We start from the raw sequence: 20858 nt of genomic DNA on the forward strand, positions 1-20858 counted from the left end.
GTATGACGTGTTCTATATTGTGGTACATTAAACGATAGGGCACTTAATAATTCAGAACAGTTTGTATTGCCTGACAATAAAGAATGTAGAAACATTACATCTTGTTGTTTTCGGCGGAGTTCCAGTGGGTCTATATTAAAAAATCTACATGCTCCATCGTATGTTGTGTAGGGATGATATCTTTGTATCATAAATATTTAAGGAATTTTTTTGAACTTTGAACTTGAATCTACCTGTTACTACTGCTTGCCTTCGTTTGGTAATGTACGATTTTATCCATCTATAGAGATCTCCACGAATTCCTAGAGCATGCAGTTTGTGAAGTAGTATTATATGATCCACGCGGTCAAATGCTTTTTGGAAATCTGTATAAATTACATCTACTTGGTATCCATCATCCATACTGTTTAAAATGAAATCAATGTTGCTCAGTTGTAAAGAATTTCTCATCCGTAAACAAAATTTTTGTGTGACTTCCCCTTGCGTACTGCTTCAGTAGTTGTTTCGATTTTACCACCCTATTATTTTTTTAATTATCAATTAAGAAATGACCTTACGTCTCTTATAGGCTGCAAGTCGTGAATCATCTCTAAAAATACGCGACATAGTTCTAAGTTATAAAATAATGTTGACATACTTTTAGAAAAATTATGTTGCCCCAAAATATATATTATATAGCCTGTGTTATGGGTTGCAAAACAACCATATACTTAATACAATATACTTACTCAAACATACATAAATACATATAAACATCCATGACTCGGTAATAAAATTCATAATCACAATATTCATCATATAAATGTTTGCAGCTTAGTAAGTAGAATCGCTAACCACTCGACTATACAAGCCGTTATATAGCTTGTAGTTTCAGCAAGAATAAAATGCATGCAAACCTGAGACCAATAAATATTCAGAATTGACATTATTGTTTAATTTAATATTTAATTTCGCAACAACTTCAGGAGATATTATTTACATTTTAGTACACTGTTTGAAAAGATATGCATTTATATTATATATATGTATATGCATATATGCATATAATATATTTACGAAGTCAAATTATTCTAAATTGTTTTTGATATGAAGTAATTGAAATATGAAATTTACTGTGACTCGTTTTGTTTTATAGCCGTGTAAAAGCCAAAGGTGTTCTATAACTTGACTCATAAGCATTTATATAGGTTCAATAAAAAATTTCATGGCAGTGAATCGGCTGTAAATAATTCGAGGTATACCTGCGAATGCTGATTTGACACGGGTCAGGTGCTCCACTTTCAGCTGTGGGATATTTCATTACCATCTCGCATACGAAGTCTCAGAAAAATTACAATTTGATGATTCCTCAGCGTAGCTTATATTATTTGGCACTAAGATCATTAGTATGTGTAGATAGACTATGTATATACACACAGCTGTGAAAACTTCAGAAAAAGCAATGCTCGCACACTAACACAGTGTCATACAAATCGCGAGTGTAAGACGTAGTTTGTCACGAACACTAAACTAATATTCCTGGCCTGTTTATATCGGTTGTCTAACAGCAGGAAACTATCTAAGCGTATTAATTATCTAAGATTTGGCATATATCTTTATATAAAAAATAATTTAAAACCTTGTACATAACACTTTGAATTTAATTTTTTGACGTTATTAAGTTAGGTTGTATAGCTTTGATATAAAGTAGATTTAAATTTTAAAAAATAATCACTTTTCCTTTCCGGTGTAAAACGAAAATAATCTTTCTTAATTTTTTATCCTCTATCAAACCAAAAAAAAAATTTATAATCTTAACATCCTTCTAATATTCTGTTTGATACTGTTTTTTAAATAAATCTTACTCATAATGAAAATATTTATATTGTTTAATGTTCCATTCCATTTCATTTGTACGTATTATTTTAAAAATTAGTAATTGATTGTATATATTCTTCATTATATGTATTACCTGGATGATATTATGATCGTATAATATTGTAAAAATACTTGGCGATTGAAAACAATAATTCTGGAGTAAATACAGGTAGTACGGTTGTTACACTTACAGAAACATCTTCAAATAAACGAGCTCTTTGGAAAAGAGCCTAACAAGCCACGATGGCACGAACAAAAACTGTCAAGAACGAAAGATTATAAGTAGGACACAATAATTTGTACTACAAAGAAGAAATTATACGTAAGTCCCTCACAGTCGCAGAAAAAAGGGCATTAAGAGCTCTTTTTTCTCGTTACCGTAAAATAATAGCTTTGGTATTTTTGGTGTGATCAGGCATCGTTCCGTTGTTGAAAAATGATTAAAAGTTGTAATTAAATTCTTTTGAGTAATTGTTGCGTCATTATTATTACTTATGTGGTTCAACCATAACAAAGACTACAGGTTTTACTTAGGGCTATTAAATGTATAAATGTAATATGAATAAATTACATTCGTTTGTTCTCACATATTAGAAGGTATTTTCGGCTTTACTTACATAGCCTTAATAATAAAAAATTACGCATAACGTTTAATAAACGTAAGTTTACCAGTAGGAGGCTCCTTTGCACAGGATTCGGTCTGAAGGGCGTCGTAGCTACTGAAATTACTGGGCAAATGAGACGTAACATCTTACGTCTCAAGGTGACGAGCGCAGTTGTAGTGCCGCTCAGAATTTTTGGGTTTTTCAATAATTCTGAGCGGCACTGCATTGTAATGGGCAGGGCGTATCAATTGCCATCAGCTGAACATCCTGCTCGTCTCGTGCTTTATTAACATAAAAAAAATGATATTATAACTAATGATAAATATGCAGAGTCAGTTATTTTGGTGTTTCTTTAATTCAGGCTAAGTCATGATGTTATAATTATTATGAATAATTATAAAAAAACACAATCAGACAAGTTAAGTTAAACAGAAACTTTTTCCGTCGTGGATGTTTTATAATATCTGAAATGTTTGATTCATCTATTTATAGATTTATAGATTCTGGTAGCGGATCACCTGTGATTTAATTAAAAGAATATTCTAACTTAAGTACTAAATATTACCTGATTGTACTTGTTTGGTAATTGGAAAACTCCTAACGTACAAAGTAAAACGATTCAAACTTATCTCTCGCCTTTTGGTTATTATATTCGTACACATTTAAAGTCGGGTATATATTACGTTATTGTAATTGGACGTGCGTCATCCACCGATGGCAGCAGAAATCTTTCGGGGAGGCCTTTGTCCAGCAGTTGACGTCTTTCGGTTGAGGATGTTGATATGTTACGTAAGTATATAAGTGTATTATTAGTATTGTGTTAGAATATATTACTTTAATAACGGATTTTAAACGGAGCTTTTTGTTTTAAGAACAACAAAAAAAATATTTTTTTATATAAATTTTATCTAAATTATAAAAATCTTTTTTAGTAGATATTATATTAACAATAACACAAAACTTCAGAAATAGCTAATTCAAAATAGATGAACGCTTCGTCGCGGTACCATCTAGTGTTTCTTTCAATTTGACCGTTTTACATAAATTATAGAAAGATTTGTCAAATAGCGTACAATTTAATTTTAAAAATATAATGTGAAAAATGATCGAATTTGTTTCTGGTATATTAAAATCAGAGAGAATGTAATTTATCAGCAAACAATATCATCACTTATTCATCCACTCTGCTTGTGACAATAACAAACTTACAAACATTGCATGCGTAACGGTATATACTAACAACAAGTATTAAAACCCTCGTAGTCTTTCGAGATAATTTACCCAAACTTCTACTTAATCAAATAATAAGCATTTTGGGCAATCATTTAACAGTATTTTGTTTCAGCTTTTAATAATTTTATTCATTTGTAGAAACACAAAGAAAACTTATCTAAATTTAAATCAAAATGTTTGCCTTAAACTTTACTGAAGGGCTTCTGTTATCATACGCTTTATGCAAGAGTCTTAGTTCTTTTGAATTATTTTCAATTTCATGGTATTTCACTTTTCAATAGCATGTTAAACTTTACTGTTTTGTATAAAGATATTAAACGGCCAGTCTTTTATGATGAGAAGGGATGAAATAAATAAGGATTTTTAAGGAGTATTTGACGGACAGTGATACTCAGGATTGTTGAAAAACAATTTGTGACCAGCACCCTAATTGCACTCGTCAGAATTAGATATAAGCTGTGTTATTAATTAACGAAGGTAATTTTATTCCAAATTTAAAACTTTTTGCCCTTACCTTTTGTAATTAGAAAATTACGTGACAGTGAGAAATCATTTTAAACTTGGAGTAGCTTTTCATTTTGATTATTAATGAGACATAAGATGTCTTAGCTGTAATAAGTATGTTATGAGATACGCCGCTTTTCATAACAAAAAGTTGTAGTAATAATACTACTGCTTAGCAACAGAGATGTACTCATCTAGCTGGTATCCTGTGCAAGAAAACCTTTCGCTGGTGAATATGGTGATGTTGCAAAAAAGTATATTTTTTTTTCCATTAATAAGTAATAAACTATGAAAAATGTATAACTTTCAAATGGACGAATTAAGAGATAAAGATTTCCATTTCAATATTTTTTTATGTAAAAAAAGAACAATATGACATAAGATAATATGTTTAAGCATTAGTATTAAGACCAGCAGAACTGTAAAGAAATTTAGTACACAAGTGACAGCTTGATGTGTTCAGAAGCGCTACCAACGTCATGAATAATCATAAGATATCCCAATTAATAATTACATTCATTTAACTACTATTAATATTTAAATACTATTTAATATAATTATCACTATAATTAGAAATAACTTTAATAGCGTATAATTTAATATTCAGTTCTTTAGTTAAATTGATTCGTGTAGTGCCAACTAACAGTTGGTAGCATCATTACGGTAGACGGTCGTGCCCTATATAAGCCAGAGCGCTCAGTTCGAGAAAACGTTATCTCAGTGGATACTCCATAGGGAGTGCCGCTTGCGCTTCTCTCTCTCCAAGAGAAGGTCGCCTTCGATGAAGGCTTAGAGGGCACCTGCCCAAAGCCAACATCAGGTGGTGTTTAGTGGGTAGGCACCTAGGTTTTTACGTGAGTCCCACATAACCAACGCAGACTTAGGCTGCGTTGGTATGCATGAGCATTCACCACCTCCCTCCCGTCGTTATCTCGGAGGGGTAGACACTTCCCTTTGTTTAGGCGCAAAAAAAAATTCGAGGGAACATTACTTATTGTAAATTCAAAGGGGTGACGCTGCCCTAATTGTCTTTTATTTTTAATATAAAGTGTATATTGTACATATAAGTATAGAAACTTTAAACTACAGATGTAACAATTTTATTATGTGTGTTTAAATTACCAACCCTTTCTACACAAGCCATTATTTAGTATAAAATGTCATGTATTGTAAAAAACATTCTACACTCACACAAATTCCAAATTAAGATATTGTGTACGCTTCTTCACTCGAACAATATCGTCCCGAGCCTTTCATTCTATATCAAATATTCAGCTGTGGGTCTGTGACAATATAGTTCAAGCGGCAATAGAATCCATACGATTTCTACTATAATATTCTCTGTGAGAAAAATAAAGTCTGTCATGTGATCTTAGGTGCACTCAAATATTGATGTTTTTGGAATATTCAATATAAAGTACCCGAGATTCGTACTAGATCTTCGATCATAAATTGCAGATATGGAATATTATCACCCTTTATTTGAGTGTACAATTTAATCTGTTTGAGTTCTATTGATAACTATTGTATTGGTTATTTACTTAACGAGAATAATAGTTGTTTTTTTTAAGAAAATAAGGACATTTATCTTATGGTACTGATCTATTGATACGCCCTGCCCATTACAATGCAGTGCCACTGAGAATTCTTGAAACCCCAAAAAATCTGAGCGGCACTTCAATTGCGCTCGTCACCTTGATACGTAAGATGTTCATTTGCCCAGTAATTTCAATAGTTGTGGTACCCATAATCTAGCCGGCATCTTGTGCAAATAACTTAATAATGATACTTAAACGGTTGTTAAACCATAGATAAAAATGAAATTCCACAGTAAAAATATTGAAACAACATACTGCAGGATTTCTTGTGTTTGATATTTTGCTTGACAACGAAGGTTACATAATATTCGATGAGCTGTTTATAATTGGATGCGGTATTGTCGGCCCATTCCGAAGATGCCGACTTCACAACCCTTGTTTATTACGAAATTTGAGCTTGTGGCCTAAATATATTACAATGTTTAGCAACATGGTAATTTACATAGATAATATTGTATGTATAATTATAATTATTTGATAGATCTATCAAATTTACTAATAGTAAATTTCAATTATTAAATCATGTAAATGACAAAAAGTTATTCGTTTCCCGGCTCATATCACCGAAAATACACACTAATAGACGAGACAGCTGTTCACGTGTTGAACTAAAACAGGGCATCGTCTGGTTGTCATCGTATTGCAGGTGCTTTGAGCACTCAGCCGTTATACAATACAAAATATATCATCATCATCATCATCCTTTCAGACAGAAGACGTCCACTGCTGGACAAAGGCCTCCCCCGAAGATTGCCATGACGATAGGCCCTGATCTGCCCTCATCCAACCCATTCCGGCGATCTTGACCAGATCGTCGGTCCATCTTGTTAGGGCCTACCAACACTACGTGTTTCAGTACGTGGTTGCCATTCGAGGACTTTACTGCCCCAACGGCCAATTTTCCGCCGAGCTTTGTGCCCTGCCCACATATGTAATATGTTATATGAAATATAACATGCTCTTACATAAAGCTTAAGCAAGTTAAATTTTAATATAAATATTCGACTCGAAAATTATTTATGTTTAATTTGGTACGAACTATAAAAACCAAACACTTTATTACTATTATGAATCCAATTGCCACACAGTATACATAAAAATGATTTAGATTATACTTTTCTAAGTTAATCATTGAATATCCGCCAGCATCATATATCATTTTCAGTTTGATGAAGTAAAGTGATTGAAGATCACCCAAAGTGTCATGTGTTTATTTTCATTAAAAAACTCCATTAGCCCTAAGGACTGACTGAAAATTAATGGAGTCTATAGTATGTAATTTTAAATTTGATTGAATGATTCAGTTAAAACGGTTGGGAAGGGGGAACTTATACTTAAGAAATTTTTGACATTTACATTTGTCGACGAAATCTCTACTCCTTCCATTTCCCGTGATGAATTCAGTGAAAAGTATAAGAATTTTGCCATTACATTTCATTTACAAGAAAAAAACCCTTAACAAGACCATTGGACTCTTTTCAAAATTTTTATTCACAAAGTTTTCGCCTGTTATCAGCCTGTATTGAGTCTAACAATTAAATGAAAGGTAATTAGCGCTACGAGAGTCTCTGACTCCCCTTATCCTAATTCCTTCCCCCTTCACTTCAGCTCGCATGATCGAGAGGCTGAAGTCCTGATACCAAAATCAATGGGTAAGGGACGATGAACCATGTGTTTTGCCGGCGCGTGAATTCGTGCGGAGGGAGAAAGGAGTCCTGTTGTTTGAGTGGAGAGTGTACAGAACAGAGTAATTTTAATATTATCCTTTTTTTATTTTATTGTTCTTCTACCTGTCAAACTACTTCCAACTGGATAAAGATTGTAACAGCTATAGAAGGGGATACATCAAATGTTGAAATTTAAATTATTTCATATTTTTCTAAAATATTTCTAACCGAAAACGTCAACAGGGTAGTATTAGCTTTAAATTTAAATAAGTTTCAAGAAAGTTCAAAATTTGTACCAACGTATTAAATCATATCATGTTAAAAATAATATAAGGAAGAAGCCGTATAAGAGCTTCATCAGAAGTAGAGGTCATTAAAGGGTAAATGTAAAAAAATAACGAGGCAATTTTATTATTAATAGTCAATTTCAGTTCTACTTGAGGCGTGTTCGAACGCTCAATATTCATACTGCAATAATAATGAAAAAGCTGTTCTGGGAAAGTGATATTTTTAAATACTTACTAAATGTTTTATGCATACTGATTATTTTATATTATAATGCAAAAAATATAGATACAAAGTAATATCGTTCAATTAAACTTATTATTTTATAATCTGAGGCCGGTCGCGCCATTCCCAATCTGTCGTATCATAATTAAAGTAAACTAGTTAAGATAGTTCTAGATCTATCTTCCAGTGATCTCTACTCTTCTGTTGATGGCTGACATAAGCAAAGCAAAGATAGTTAGCTCCAATCTCAGTATTACAAACTAGGAAAAGATGTTAACTATAAGTTCAACTACATATTTTCTTTATGAATTTAATCAAGAAATTCATTATTTATTGTAATATTTTAAAGTTATATTTTAATTAATATATTTCCGCTATTCAAATCTAAATTTCGATAGTAGGAACGTTTTCTATCAAAACTCAACCCCCAATATAAAAACATTGAGTAGATTTTTAATTTTATGTTTTCATAAAACTTAGTAGGATGAACACCTTTAATATAGTGTGCACAAACTAACATTAAGGTTGTTGTAGATAAAGTTTTGACAAATGAAATTTTGAAACGAAAAATGTACAAATGTAAATAATAAAGTGGATTCAAAAACAGTAAAATACATTTTATCTTCGTTTGCAGACCACAGTTGGCTTCGTGTTCATTCACACAAAATTCATTTTCATAACATTCCTTTGAAGTTAAATGCGGTTTCTTTGTCATAGCATTTCATAAAATATGGTCTTAATGTGTGTATTGTGTTCAAGTTAAATGGAAGAAATATGTAAAGCCTCAGGCGATTAAACAAAATAAAACATTTGAGATTAAATAAGATACTGTGATTTTAGTTTTGAAATGTCACCTGATCCCTGCCAACGAATTTCAGCTTCCAACTTAACGCCAACTAAACTATCAGTCTCGTCATCTAGATTTATTGAATTAATTTTGGCAGCATTATTTTATTTTTTTAGAAAACATTTCAAATAATACACATACAAACTGTTCTTTTTTTGCTGCTGGCGGCGCTCTTCTATGTACTGTGAATAATCTCTTTAATAGTATTTCCCTGCGAATATTAATCTCGTATTTTATCCCCGTGTAGGTCAAAGTTTTAGAAATCGAACAAATGTTTATAAACACTTCTTTGTGGAATCAATTACCATCTGCGGTTTTCCCGAACAGATACGACCTTCAAGAAAAAAGCATACTTCCAACTTAAAGGCCGGCAACGCATTTCTTGACACACCTGTTGTTGCGGATGTCCATGGGCGGTTGCCTCACCTCTCCCCATCCCGTGAGCCTCCCTCCCCTCTTAAAAAAGAGAAAACGATACCTTCCTTAGTGGAATTGTACTTACACAGATAAGCTATTAAAAGCTCTACAATCTGAAATAAATTTGAATCGTAGAGCGGACTAAAGATTCATAAATACAAAACTGAATTGGTAAGATCAAACAAAACTAGATGAAATGAAGCGTAGCAGTTTCAGAGCACTGTGTCGAGTAAGTTTGAAGATTCTGCTGATCAGAGACGAAGTTTAATTTGTCTTCTCTGTTCAGTTTTAACAACTGCATTTCCGTTTTGAGTCCACTTTTCATTCAATGAAAAATAGATTTTATTTCAAATATGTCTCAAAATCTCCAAATGGTGGCATTTTGCTCTTCTGTATTTAATACAATATATTAACTAACCATCGAAGTAGTGTTTGTTCCTTTACAAAGTAAGACTAATTGATTATTAAATATAACATGATGTTGATGTTCCGTATTACTAAATAAATAATAAACTTACTTAACACTCTAGTTTTTTTTTTGTGTATTTTATTTTTCAAATTGTTTTGTTAAAACAGTTTTACTAGTGTATACAACCGTAGCTGTTTTGATATGGTTTTTAAAAATGATTTATGTTCTAATAATAATAATGTTGCAGGTAATATAAATTATTCCTCACCTTAATACTTTTGTTTTATATTTATAATGATATTGGCACATTATAAAACAAATAAGCGTTTTAATTTGTCGATAGTATGTATTATTTAAATGTGACAACTCATTTGCATCTTTAAGAATTTCTATACGAATAATGTAGTCTTCTTAAGCAACGTGATGTTTAACACTGTTTGATTTTAATTTTTAAAGTACAATACTTGACATCAACTGACAGCAAAATGAAATGAAAAAGTTGGAGCTCATCTATATGAGGAAATACTGGAATGCAGTGCGAGGCTCTATGGATTTAAAAGGCCTTGAAACAGGAGAGTATTAAGAAAAAAATATGTTTATTACACAAGATGTATTAAATAATATACAGTTAGTTGCTCTTGGTGGGTGTTAGTTACAATTAATGCACAAAACATTTTATTGCGCATTTTTTTTCTATTACGTTAAGGACAAAACCAGCTCACCAGAGCCTTATGTACTTACTACAAAGCTAGAGGTCCCGGGTTCGAATCCCGGTAGGTGCAATATTTTTTATATTATGATGAATATGAATGTTTGTTTCCGAGTCATGGATGTTTATATGTATTTAAGTATGTTTAAGTAAGTATATTGTATTAAATATATCGTTGTCTTGTGCCCATAGTACAGGCTATGCCTAGTTTGAGGCAAGATAATTTGTGTGAAAGTGTGTCAATATTATATTATATATTATATTATATTATTATATATTATGTACTCACGGTCTTAACTCACTTTATTAAAATGAATAAACAACTGAAATTATAAGAGTAGCATCAATTAATTGAGTGCTCTTAATATATCCAATGCTTACAAAGGATTAAAACCTTAAGTAACTTTGATAAGGAAACCGGATCTCGTCTAATTAACTAAAATTCCTTAATTAACTAAAAGGTGCTAAAAGTAGTAAACTGTATGCTCGTTAGTGATATATGACGTCGTGAAACTAAATTAGATACTCCTTTGTGCGAGACAATCTCTTTAGAGTGCTCATCGCTACTTCGTTGCCAAGTTTGAAACTCTCTTGTATAGTACTTGTTCAATACATTCAATGATCAATAAGTAACGTACACAATACTTTATAATGTTATATTATCCAGAAGCAAGAACCTAGACATGCCAATTAACAAATCACATTACTAAAAATAATATAATTACTAACCATTTTAAAGTAAGAACTCCTTTTAAAAGTTTAAACCTGTCTTATTAAAAAACGCAGTGTAAAGTTACTACAACTTAAATATCACTTCTATCACGTGGTTCTGTAGTGAAAAAATTTAGATAAAGACAAAAAGTTTTAAACTTGGAATAACTTTACTGCGGGTTTATTAAAACACGAATGCAGTATAATAAGTACACTATTCTGTATGTGTATGCCTATACGGTATAGTCGGCATACTCAAAACAAAAGTGCTATATTATTAGCTTTTTTCAATGGCCAATTCAATTATTAAATTATTTAAATCTTAATCTTATTTCTATTAAATTAGCATCTGTGATCAATTATATATTAAAGTAAAATCATAAAACGACAATACCTTTTGCTAGCTTCAGTTTCTTGTTCTTCTTTTCCACCACTCTCGTATCATATCCCCCTAAGAGATGCTGGCGATCATTTCTTTGTTTTTAGGTCATCAGCTCTCTGAATTCCTATTCAGGATTCAATGTTGTCCTGTCATGTGTTTCCTCTATTTTGCCCTCAATGATCCTCCTGCCTGAATCATAATTCTCGTTTCTGTAGCCATGGTACACAACTTTTCATATCTTTAGGGTTTTGATTACTATCTTTTATCAGCTGAATATTAATAGCTGCTTGATAAGATTTGATAAAATATACGACCGAATTTATACTGTCCTTATATTAAAAGAGATCTCGCTAATAATCAATGTTACTTTACTATTTTTCGATAGGAATTTAAAGTCTACTAGGTAATCTACCAAAAACGTAGGTGTCTGAGATTTATTCAGTTAAAGAACCAAATCATTCCCAAGTATAATTTTTTATAAGAGCAACTGATATCACAAGGTAAGAAATGAGCTCCTTTATTTTATCTGGATTCCCTTATCATTCCGACAGTCTGTACAAAAATACTCTATAAATACTCCGTAATTTGATTCAACTCACTAATGAGAAAACCTTTTCAAACATAGATAGGGAATTATAAAATTACACGTTAGGAAAGTTCAATTGTAACTGTGTTTTTACATTAGATTTTTGACATTTTGACACACGCGTTAATCAAAGAAAATGCTAAGAAAAGGTTAAATTGGGAATATAAGATTATTGCATCAAAGTTAATTGCTTCATACTAAATTCCAAGCAATTGTCAAATTAAGGCAATGGTGAATAAGTGTATGTAAAATTATTGCCTATGAAACGATTTTACGCATTTTTTTCGTAGAATTGTTCATACCTATAAACTACCACAATATGAAGTGTTTTTAATGTAAAGTTTCTTCTAAGAATGTTCATAATTAGGTAACAAAATGATACTTATGAATTTCAAACCTGTATTAGCATAGGGAAACGATTTGACGAGTGAAATTTATAACATTTTACTAAACTTTTATACTAAAAAGGTGGTATAATATAAATTCAATAACTATTTGGTTCTCTATTGCTCATTTTGATAAACCTACATGAATTCCGTTGTTGTTTCCCGAACTAATTCCCTGTTGATAATTAGGATTCTGGAATTTATATCCGACGCATAAATCAACGCCACTCAGTTGTCTGATAAAATATAATTGGATTGAGAAATTATTGCGTTTTGGACCTCATTTTGTACCTTCGGAAACAACATACATTACATTACTACATACATTACTCAAACGTTATTGTTAATTAAAAATGGCCTAATTAATAATTACAATCACTTATAATTTCAATACATAGAAATCAACATAATATTTTGAGACAAAAATTAAAAAAAAATAAACATTTTCTAAGATCAATAGAATAATTATAAATGAAATGTGTATAGTACCAATTACTGCATTTTATATAATGCATACAAAAATATTTTTTCTTTTGCATGGAAATTCACCGACATATAATATTATTTAATTTAAACCAGTTAATAATATTTTTCTGTTAAAATAAGTTTAAATTTTTAAAATTTATACAGGCAGCGAATAGACAGAGTATAATAACGTAATTAAGGAAAAAAATGAAAAAATTTACAGGAGAAAAAAGTTTCACCTGTATTTTCTCATTAGAATTAGAGTTAAATGAATAACATAGATAAATATGGGATTATATTGTATAAGTGAAAGGTAAAGATAATACATAAATTTACAATACGTTGTGGGTAAGTATCTACTCAGTAGTATTTAATATTGCTTATGATCTGCAAAATACAGGCAACCAAAAAAAAAGTGTGTGTGTACTTATTTATGCACGTAAGAAGTTATATTCTGTTGCCTAATGAAGCAAAAATCCCTAAAAAGATTTATTCCTCGTGCAATTCGACGTTTTTAGAAAGAACAATTTTAACAATTTTGTAAAAATCTTGCAAAGATAGCTTTGACAATTAATAAATAAATAATGAATACGGCTGTATGGGCTTGAACCCTTTGCCTGTCCAAATAATGGACGAAGAAACCAAAAAAAAAAAACGAATGACGCAAACGTCAGAAAATTTTAGGAACCAACTTCACCTGTTACTTTTGTGTTACAGTGATGCGCGCGCATCTTAAAATTACTCTCTCATAATTTTTTCATAACGTGCCTATTTAATATATTTATATTAAAGTCTAAAACGGTTTCTAGCATAGGTAACAACCATGCTAGTTACACTTCATTCTAATTTAGATGAAAGTGTACTTCGGATTTAAATAAAACCATTAGTAAAGTTCAAAAGATGAGGTTTTTATGTTTTAGTTCAAGTTATAATTACTGTACAAATACATGAATGAGATTTATTGTATAGAGAGAATACAATCAAAATTTATTAAATCTTTATTTTTTCGAGTCAAAATTTCTTTTAAATCAGAAAACTATTATAATCTTTGCAAACGACTTTACGGGAGTATATGAAACCTCCATAAGAAGAGAAATAGCAGATATATCTTTCCTCTTAAAAATTACTTCCAATTTAATTGATTGTCCCGAGCTATTAAGTTGGATAAAATTTTAACAAAAAAGCAACCGACATACATTGCCTGACACCGACTCCAAAAATAACAATAATCGTAACTAGAATTATATTAATTAATTAGATTGTATAAAAATACGCTATTATTTTTATACTTTTTAGTGCATATTATATCTATTGTTTTGGAATAGGGTTTTTGAAGACTTTTATGGTTTTCTTATGGATGCCATCGTCAGATCTGAACAAACATAAAAAAAACATAGCGATGAATTGTGATCCTCCCCCTTTTTGAAGTCTGTTAAAAATGAAATACCTCTGTTAGTCTTTTGCATTTCAATCCTTTTATACATACACCATTAGTTAAATCCAAATACAGGTAAAATTCCTAATTTTGGCGGGTGAGTAGTAAATTAATAACCAAGTAGGCATAGATCTATTCTGTTCAAGCGTAGTAGCATCGGCCACGCAGTTGTTGAGTAACGAATTCTTTGACTAAACCATAGTTTCTCAACCTTATTTTGCTCACCGCCCACTTTGAGAATATGTTTTTTTCTAGAGTATTTTCGTGTATTTTTTTGCCTTTTTAGACTATATTTTTTAATCTATTCACGCCCCATCTGCGCCGTCTCAATGCCCCCTAATTTTCTCTGGGTCTTCTACTGCCCCCCCCGAAAGTCTCAACCAAGGGGGCGTTATCGCCCACGTTGAGAACCTATGGACTAAACTGTTAGAGCATACTTATACCTACTACTATCGTTGACAGTATTAACAGAACAGTTCCTAACTATTTTAAACTAGTAATTTGCTATCCGTGTGGATCTTTAATTGACTTTTTGGCGCTATTAGACTTTTTTTTAACGCTGTTGGTATTCCTCTATGAATTAAATAAAATAAAAAAATATTTAATTTAAAACTTACGTAAAAATATAGTTGTAGAATATATTAAAGTAGGAATTGATTGAAGCAGTTTATGTAAACATGGAATCTGAGCTAGAGAAATTGCGTCAGCCGGTATAATTCCCACTTGTAAGCACATTCCGATGTGTGAACTTTTATTTAATCATCAGTAATACAACTTTTAAAGAAATACGGAAAAAAAGTAACTCAAAGACAATCTTAATCTAAAACAACAAAATCGATTTGGGCAAGCCACATATCAAGGGCCAGTAACGAAAGATGGAGCAGTAGAGCAACAAACAGGTAACCATTAGATGCCAAAATAAGAAGAGGTAGACCTGGCACTAGATGGAGAGATGATCTAGTAAATTACGAAGGAGTGCTATGATCCTGCACAGCAAACTATAAGAACGAATGGAAGAAGAAGGGGGAGGCCTTTGCCCAGCAGTGGGATGATATTTAAAATATTGTAAATTAATTAGAAATAGCTTTATATTGTAATAGGCTTGAATAAAGAAATAAATATAACTTTTAAATCTGAAAATTGAAAGTTAAAGCTGTAAAGGGTACTAGAAACTTATTCAAAGATTTAATCTCTCTGTCGTTCAGGAAAATCCAACAGACTGTCACTTGGATTTAACCAGATTACTATTTGCGAGCCGTACAGCTATAAATTTGTCTTAATTTAAACGTTAACGGTGTCAGCAATTTAAACGTTTTTTATACAAAAAGATTTTTAAACTTGCGCTATGCTTGCAATTAATAAAGAAGATAATCTAACTAAATTATGGATTATTACGTGAAAACGCGACCACCTGACGGCTGTTTCTTACGCCGGATCTTCTGCCATGTGTCGAAAGTGAAAGAAAAGATTTCATTGTATCTTGATTGCTAGGACTCCCTGAGGTGGTGATTTGATTATATCACTGCGCCGTTGCACTCCTCAGAATCACTTAACCACGCGACATTTATATCTCAGAACCCATAACAGCAACATATTACCACAAAGGGGACCAAATAATTCACCACAGCATTATTAATAAAAATCCAAAAGTTTTTGAGTTATCTTTAGAGTTGATTCCGCCAATATTTGTCTTTAAGCTATTCGATACGTGTTGATGTGTTGCAAGATGTTGACTTGCCAAACTCTGGCACGAGACTCGTTTTTGCTTAAAGACAAATATTGGCGGAATTAACACTAAAGAAAACTCAAAACGTTTGGATAATTATGGATTTCATTGAAGTAACGCCTACTTCAATATTTTTTTTAATAATAAATGAAGAAAAACACCACCACGAAGAGTATCTTTTCCCCACCACCTTAAGGAAAGGACAACCGCTATGATGATTTAGAATATCAACAGATAGAAGGATAATGCCACATAACACAGGAAATGATTATTAGCTAAAACTAAATATATAATAAGATAGAACACAGTGATTCTCCTACCTGCATATGAAATGAATAATATTAATTATATTCTTATTAAGATTATAGCCATTTTAGGATATCCGTAGATAAATGGAAAAAAACGGAACCCTTATAGATCCTTCGTCATGTCTGTCTGTCTGTCCGTATGTCACAGCCACTTTTTTCCGAAACTATAAGAACTATACTGTTGAAACTTGATATGTAGATGTATTCTGTGAATCGCATTAAGATTTTCACTAAAAATATAGAAAAAAAAATTAATTGTGGGTTTGCCCATAATTAGATCTGAAGCTCAAATTCTTTTTTCATCAAACCCATACGTGATACCCATCTATGGATAGGTCTTCTAGAATGGTATTGAAGTTTCAAATATCATATTTTCCTGGTTTGAACGAGATTTAGTAATCAGTATTTTTTAATACGTCATAAATCATAACAAGGAACTACAAGAACTTTTATATTATATTCACCCTTCATATGTGAGTCCGACTCGCACTTGGCCGCTTTTTTATATTTATAAATATAGTATTTTTAATATACTTACCTCTATTTGGTTGGTTCTTTTTAAAGAATTTTTATTTTACTTATCATGAAGGGGCAATACATTACAATTCATAAATAAGTTAGCTGCTTTAAGGTGAGGTTTCACTCTCAGTTAATATTCTGACATAATTATTATTAGAATGAGGTATCACTAACAGATAGCACGGTAGGTAAGTGCTAGGCTAGGAATCTCTTAAATTGGACACAAACGTAGTGGTAAAGTGTTGTATTTCGAGAGTATCTCATATGGTTTTGTAATGGGTAATACTTATTCCAAACATATGGTAGTATCAGTAAAACTAAAGTTTTTAATCAAAATTATTTTCATGTGTATTGCTGGGCATTATAAATTAAATTAACAGATCATTTTCATTGTTATTATAAATCAAATGAAATCAAAAATATTTTTATTTCATAGGTAAATCATATTACACTTGAAATATGTAATTTTTTCATACAGCTCATTCGAAAAGCAGATTTCCTCAGAGAATAATGAGCAAGAAACTCTAAGGTTGCTCTTTTTAAAACAGATTAGATGTTACAAGTTCTTATTTTTACTGCAATTTACAAATCATATCAATAATATTATTATTATAATTAATTTATATTCTTTGAAACAGTCTTAAATATTTGAAAATGACAAGGAAATTTAATACAGCGTATAATTTCACTTGAATGCTTCATTATGAAACTGTCAGATCTCGAGATCAAAGGATTGGAGTTTTAAGACCATTAGTGGGTATTACATTGGTTTTAATGTTGCCATTCAGTGAATGATATCACACGTTATATTATATTCTTTGTTTTGCTGAAGAATATTTTAATTAAATATATTTCTGTTACTACACCAATGTACCTTATCAATATGGATTATGTACATCTATATCTCCTGTATACGCACAGTATGGAGTGTAAGGAACTTCCCATATGGAACGAAATAAATTTTATCAATTATTATTATTAAATTCTATGTTGGTTGTCTAAATTTTTCAGGTCAGAATCATCATCAGTTACAATAAAAAATCAGTTACAATATATTGTATAAAGTAATGTAACAAAAATACTCAAACTTCAAATAATCAACGCCTTACACGAGTAAATAAAAAAAATGTAAATTAAAACGTTAAAGAAAAGACAAGAGTTATTGAGTATAGTAGATGCATAAATCCACACACACCGCCAAAAAAAAGGTATTTTTCCGACATTTTATTAGTGATTACAAAAAATATAATAACATATGTAACACCTCATATCATAATCGAGAAATAGTAACATTTAAAAGTAAGTAAGAAAATTATGTTACTTTTCATTTATCTTAATAAGTTTAGTACAAAATCTTAATTCAGTTTGCATAAACCCCAAATAATAGATGGTGACACATAGTACTGGTCACCCGACACTTGGAACAGCTCTGCCATGCACAAGGTCAAAATGATTTAATTGTTCGAGCTAGTACTGGGAGCACGAAATCTGTGCCTTTAAAATATCTAGAGTGTTGCTCGGCTTGAAGTATTGCCTTGCTGTATTGACGACCATAGTTTCTTCCAAGCCAAGCCTAGCTTTGCCTTTTTTTACTTCAGAATTTGCAATCGCTCGAATTTTTTAATCTCAGGACTCCGATACAAGGCGGGACTTTAAAAGTTAGTGCTTGGCGAAGAGCGATAGTATGGCAGATGAGGTTTTTATAATGATCGACGTGCGAACTTACGTTTTTTGTGGGTTAAATTAACCAAGGTCCTTTGACAACCTTTTCAAGAAAGTTTTTGTGAGTTATGTTAACTAATTCCATTTATAACAAGACCTTTCATATATTATACAATGCGTTATTGTCTTATATTGTATATTTGTATTAGCGCGTGCGTAGGAAAACATATGCAAAAATGCAAATCGGTTATGGTGAAATATAGACAGACATGAAATATAGAGAGATGCGTTCTCTCGTGCCCCCGCTAATCCTCTGGGTACTTCTAGTGCTAAAGTGGGTGTTACTTTCCTATCAGCGTTTCTAGAAATGATTTATTAGATACGTTACTCAAAGAACTAGATGCGATGCGATGAGGTCTTTGACCACTGATGAAGTATTAAAATATTATATATGCGTATTGCGTGTGAACTGTGTTGCTCGGTGACAGGTTTAGCATTAGATTAGCCACTCAGATACCAAAGCGTCTGCTGTCTATGGTGTAATTTACAGGAGCATATTTTTTAACGGGAATCGTCTGCACTATAATTTGCCATAAAAGAGAATAAACAATTGCGTCGCATCCAATATTTCTCGTGGAACGACGATATATTTAGATATTTGCTATTCCTTGAAATTGTTGTACCAGGCGTTCATATCGTACATAGAGCTTGTTACGACACAAGTCACGTAACGGACATACAGTAGGGTGGCGAGACGGATCCGAATTATCTCTGCTGCTGAAATAGATATTCATGTCAGATCCTATTACTTGTTAAAAGGCTTGTTTTACGTCAGCCTAAATTAATAATAATAAGAAAGGTCTTAACACAGTAGGCACGTATAAAATATATGTGAATAATTTGTATTATATTACTTTATGCTCATAAAATATAATATCTTCTGTACATCCGTATAATACCATAAAATTAGATTTTTACCTTTCTCAAGCTAAGTTAAGTCGCTCTGTATAATGTAATTTAACATAGTCTAAAAAGCCCTTAAAACTTGTAACTAAGTTTTTTCAATTTTAGCGATATCAATACCAACATCAAATTATATTTAGAAAAAAGCTTTTAGAGTTCGCTTTTGTTATAAATGTTACAAAAGTGTCACGACAGTTATTCATTTGTTACAAATACGTCTAACATCTAGATTATTTAACTGCACATCTGTCAACTCTAAATAATGCAGAAGTTGCTATTTCTAATTATTGTCAGCAATCAAGAGCACGTGGCCCACATGATTTATACATTTGAATACGAAGGAGATTCACAGTCAGGCTAAAACATTGCTCTTAAAACATCTCGAAACTTTACAATATGTAATATACATTATTCATTCTAATTCATAAAACGTTTATTTAATGTTTTAAATTCAACGTAAGGTATTCAGTGAATGAATTTTAATGTACACTACCAGGATTTACAGACAAATTGATGGGTTTCACTTGAATTGACTCAATAATGATGTACGAGGTCTGAGTCGCATTTAATCTTATTAAATGTGTGGCTGCATGTTCTTTTATATATTTTTTAATGAAAATAAGGGATGAGGCGAGCCACTGATGATGAGGACACTTAGCTGATGGTAATTGATAAGCCCTGGCCATTACAATTCAGTGCCGCTCAGGATTCTTGAAAAACCCAAAAATTCTGATCGGCACTACAGTTGCGCTCGTCACCTTGAGACATAAGATGTTAAGTCTCATTTGCCCAGTAATTTCAGTAGGTACGACGTCCTTCAGACCGAAACACAATAATATTTACACATTACTGCTTCAAGGCAGAAATGGGCGCCGTTGTGGTATCCATAATCTAGCCGGCATCCTGTGGAAAGGAGCCTCCCATTGGTCATTAGTTATGGGTTATCAAAATAAGACGTTTACACTAAATGAATTTACAGATGTATATTTGACAATTTCAATATTATTATGCCACTTGGAAACGGAACAAGCGAGTCAGGCAAATAATTAATTAACAACATAATTATGATCTCCGTGCCGTGCTCGTCATCAGCACCGTCGGACCCCGCGCCCCCGCCCTATCAAGTCGCGCATTACGAGCTTTTTTTTTTTTGGGAGGAGGAAATACGGTTACGTATTTGCGTGGTTACGCCCCGGAACGGGGCGTAATATGTCGGACTCGAGTGTCCGCGTAAGCGGACACCCCATACCGACTAAAACCTCCTCTGTGCTGTTAGCAGCCCTGGCTTTCACAGCGAAGTAGGACGTAGGACAACAGTCGCAGGGCGTCTCCTAAGGAGATTCGAACCTCAGACCGGCC

Source organism: Leptidea sinapis, chromosome 8 (assembly GCF_905404315.1).
Source record: "Leptidea sinapis chromosome 8, ilLepSina1.1, whole genome shotgun sequence".
NCBI lineage: Eukaryota > Metazoa > Arthropoda > Insecta > Lepidoptera > Pieridae > Leptidea > Leptidea sinapis.